The following is a 4,737-nucleotide window of genomic DNA, read 5'->3' on the forward strand; positions in this document are numbered from 1 at the left end:
GGTTATTAAATGTAAAATGGAGTCAGGAGGCTTTCATTTAATGGCTTTACGTCTTGCTTGGTGTAATTATGTACCGGACTTGACCTTCGGTTCCACATAGGAATCAAACGTATTGGAAGTAACGAGAGATCATTGGGGAGCGGGTTGGCTGCATCCGAGCACAGCTGGATCAGCACGTGCACGTGTTGGTGTGTTGTCCTCACACATCTTCCGGGATACACCCGGGCGGGTGACTGGACATGAAATATTGACTTTACTACGGGACATGAAAGCGTTGTATCATAATTATGCTTTCGGTGAAGTAACAGCACTGCAGTGCCACCTAGTGGTGAACAGTCAAACAACTGCACTGGACTGAAACTTGAAATATCAAGGCTTATCCTGATTACTTACAAGGTGGCAGTACCCACTCATTTTTGGCCCAAATGCACTGCAATTTCTTGCTTGACTGAGAAATACAGAATAATGGATCCTTATCATGAGTAAATACTAAGGGCTTTGGCTGTTGCTTGGTTTTGTACACAACCGTTCTTAATCACATCAAGGCACAAACCACTCTTTGTGTGTGTGTGTGTGTGTGTGTGTGTATGTGTGCGCGTGCGTGCGTGTGGTCTAAGTTCCCCTTCCTTCTATAGCTTCGGGTCAAAAAGACAAGGTTTCCGTAATTAATTCACAATGGTCGGTGTCGTCTCCGACCGCCTCATCCCAGACTCTCTGAGTAATTATCCTAATGAAGGAGAGGAGATTTGATTACAAAACTGCGCTGGGAGAAACAAATGAATCTATTTTGGTCAATGAGTAGCTCATCAAACATTTCTTGCTGATCTGGCTGCGTACACAGAATATTAGATTTAATGCTTTGGTTAACAATACACCACATTTCTCGACGGTTCGAGGGAACTCGGCTGTAGCGGAACGATTTTTCTTCCCTTCCTGGCGTGCTTCCAGAAGGGGCTTCATATGGTATGTGGTGATGAAAGATCACAGCTCTAGTCCGAATCAATTTTTGTTTTTCAAACAATTGCCTGGAAATTTCCGTCGTCTGTGACAGTCACAGAATGACGGAAGAGTGTCCCAGACGGGAAGACGAGACGGTGTGCAGGTCTGGGAGCCGTTTAAAGTGCCATTTTCTAGGGGTTGGTTTCTCTCTCCTTCTGCGGGATATTATTATTTTTTGGTTATGGAACCAAACCTCGAACCCTGAACCGTCGATGAATCCCTTCTGAAATCAGCGCTGTGGACATGAGACGTTCCCACTGGCAGCGGCCCAGCCGTGGGGGGGGGGGGGGGGTAGGGAGGCGGGGGATGCCGCCGGTGGTTGTCAGCTTCAATCTCAGCAGCCTCTCTGTTGTCTCGCTGGGTCAGGGCCTCTTCCCTTCCTGCGGACGGGACTCTGGCGCTGTATCAGAGGGTGCTGATTGGGACCCGAATCCACGGAGGAATCGGACCAAACAGCTCTCATCCTGCGTCACTGTCACCCCAGCTTCCAGCATCCTGTCCCGCCATGTGAACCCTCTCCCAGCGAGCCCCTCTGTTCCTCCCGCCTGGAGGCAAGAAAACAAAAGGTACGGGGTCTGATGATGATGATGAAAGTGTAGAGAGGACAAAAGGATGTCGTAAATTCTACAAGCGCAAGGAAGGAAACACTCCCTACTGCTGCAGCCTGTCCACTCCCAAACAGAAAGGGAAGGAAGTGATGTCGCCCCAGGAAACGGCTGATCCTTCCAACACGGCGCAGTGTGGAAACACATATTCACACATTAGGTTTTTTTTTGTGCTGCCGTACAGGGCGGGCTCTAGCAGTTTTGCCACTCTAGGCAAATTGTCGACGGGGGCAGGGGGTGGTCTTCATGTGTCCCCATTACGCAAGGTGCTTGTTTTGTTCCATAAGGAAACAGAGTAACATAAAATAACCTACATCCAAAATAAAAAACACACTGTGCTGGCGCAGCGATCGTTCCTGGGTTGGTCCAGTTGGAGAGCAGGCGCCCCATCGGCGGCGGCGTCAGTACCGACGGTGAGACACCAACATTGTCCTGGTGACTCAACCAGATAAGTGCGCGTACCATATAAGCAAAATGCCTGCACCCACCCAGCCTGTGATGATCACTCACTGATGATTTTTCTTTGGCTGTCCTTTTGGCGCCTCCCTCTAGGTGGCGGCCTAGGCAGCTGCCTTTGTCACCTATAGGGAGCGCTGCCCCTGCCGCTATACCACTCAGCCCAATGTTTCGGAGTAATATATTTGGTGAAGTGCCAAACTGAAGTGTGAATTGTTTAATGGTTGGATGGCCATCTACCGGAGAGACACGGGTATTGCAGCACAGTGAGCTATAGAACCGTCAAAAAGCCACTTTATCCACTGATGAATGGCAGGCTGAGTCATCGCGCAAAAGGCCATTTTTAGGATTCTTGTCAGTTTCTCAGCGTTTATCCCAAATCGGTCGCCCACGGATACTCCGTAGGCTGTCAAACAGCCGCGTCTATCGTCGCTATTCGTGAGTCTTAGCGCCTTTGTATGACTGTGTGTGTGTTATATCAGTGGCTCTCCTGAAGGCATTTCCTGCTAAAGATTAGTCAGAACCAAAGACGATGGAAGGATGGAAAAAGATGCCGTGTGTCTCTAAAACAATAACTTCTGAGATTTCCTTCAATCCCCGGTCACCCTCTGTCGCAACAACCCCATTGTCAAAATGATATGTCTGCATTTTCGGCCAAATTGACAAGTTTGTTTGCACTTAAACCCCTGAAATTCAACATAAGCTTATTACAGTGGTGGGGAATCAACCAATAAAATGGTGTTCAAAAGAGAATAGCTGCTGTGTTTTAATAATAGACATAAGAACTATCAACTATGTGTAATATATTGTAATACATTGTAATAACTTAGACAGTGTCGCCATGGTAATCATTTAGTAATAAAAAATCATGATCATTTAGACCGACTCCTCCATTGTTATCCATGCCTGTATTATTTTATGCATATTTATACATCTTGTACAGAAATATCTCATATATATTTATATTTATACCTACAACCAATACCAACAGCCATACTGGCCCTTAGCCCCTTCCATAGCCCTTTCCCTGAGCATAGAATCGCAATTTATACAATCCTGTATGTTTGTGTATACATATATTTTTTATGATAATTGTCTGTATAACAATGCACCAACCCTAACCAAGACAATTTTCCTTGCATGAAAATGTACTTGGCCAAATGAACAGGTTCAGATTTTGAAGATGTCACAGATGTCTTTTATGCACGTTCAGAACTAAGCCTGGATCATTTTAGAGTTCCAAATAATCTTTAGGACTGGTCACTCATTGTTTTTAGGCCTGATAATACCGTTCACACAGAATCATAAGAGGGCAGCCAGCGCTCCAGTCGGTAAACTGACCGATTTGAGTATATTTTTCACAGATTGGCTTGGAGAGGTCTGTCGATTCCCGCTGCCTCGGGCCTCTGCAGTCAAAAAGCCAGGCGGAGAGATTCCACGGAGCCCGCCCCGGCCAACCCGTTCGAAAAAGAGCGCCGGTTCCCATCAAACAGCTTGGCGACGGGAAGTGCCGATCTGACGGCTTTTCATCGCTCTTTTAGCTCAGGAAGTCCCGCTAGTGAGTCTTGTTTCGATGTTCCTGTTGTGTGTGCGTGTGTGTGTGTGTGTTTGTGTTCCTCCTGCGCCACGGTCCATCCATCCGGTCTGGTAAACGCCTACTGTGCCCCGTTGCCTATGGCGATTAATTATCGACCCATTTGCTTAATTGCAGCGAGTGAGCAGGACAGACAGAGAGAGAGAGAGAGAGAGAGAGAGAGAGAGAGAGAGGCCAAAGTGTGTGTGTGTGTGTGTGTGTGTGTGTGTGTGTGTGTGTGTGTGTGTGTGTGTGTGTGTGTGTGTGTGCGGGTGTGTGGGGGGGGAGGGGTAGGTAATGTGTGTGTGAGTGTAGAAAGGGGGGAGAACAGGTTGGGAGAATGTCTCGGGGATCATAAAAATCCTTATAATGTCCATTTCATTCGTAACGCTCAGACTACTCATGAATAATTGATTATGTAACAACAATTGGTCATCATAACATAAATATTTGTGCATAAATAGCACATCATTAGTGATGATCAGTGTGTTAAATTGAACAACACAACTCTCCAGTGACATTTTAATGGAGAAAAAAATCCAAATGAATATGAAGTGAAATCAATCAGATGTGATGTTCCATCAGTGATGGTGATAGGATAGTTATTAATAACCCACTCATCGTTAATTAATAGTTTTTCTGTTGTGATGCTCTCCTCGTCGTCTTGAGTGGAAACTGATCCAAGGTCAGTGTGGAGGGGAGTGGAATGTGTGTGTGTATGTGTGTGTGTAGTGTGTTTCTGTCTCTCTCTCTCTCTCTCTTTCCTCCTCAGTGTCAAAGTGCTGAATGTGGTTTTTTTTGTTTTTTTTTGTCCGGAGAGCGGAGCCGCTCTTTCTCACACCGACCATCTGCTGCCACCCATCCTGGGGTTTGGGATGCAGTTTGTGGACAGCCTGTGGCTGCCATTTGCTTTGACCAATAAAGGTCTCTCGGAGGTTTGGTTTTTACATTTTTCTTTTTTTAAATCAAAGATCACCGCTAGGTCACCGCCTGGTCCTCACGACAAAGGCTGCTCATTGATGTTAATAATAATAATAATAATAATAAGTAAATATTTATTTGGATAGCACTTGCTATCCAAATAAAGATTGTTATAAAGGTATG

Source organism: Zeus faber (genome assembly GCF_960531495.2).
Source record: "Zeus faber genome assembly, chromosome: 3".
NCBI lineage: Eukaryota > Metazoa > Chordata > Actinopteri > Zeiformes > Zeidae > Zeus > Zeus faber.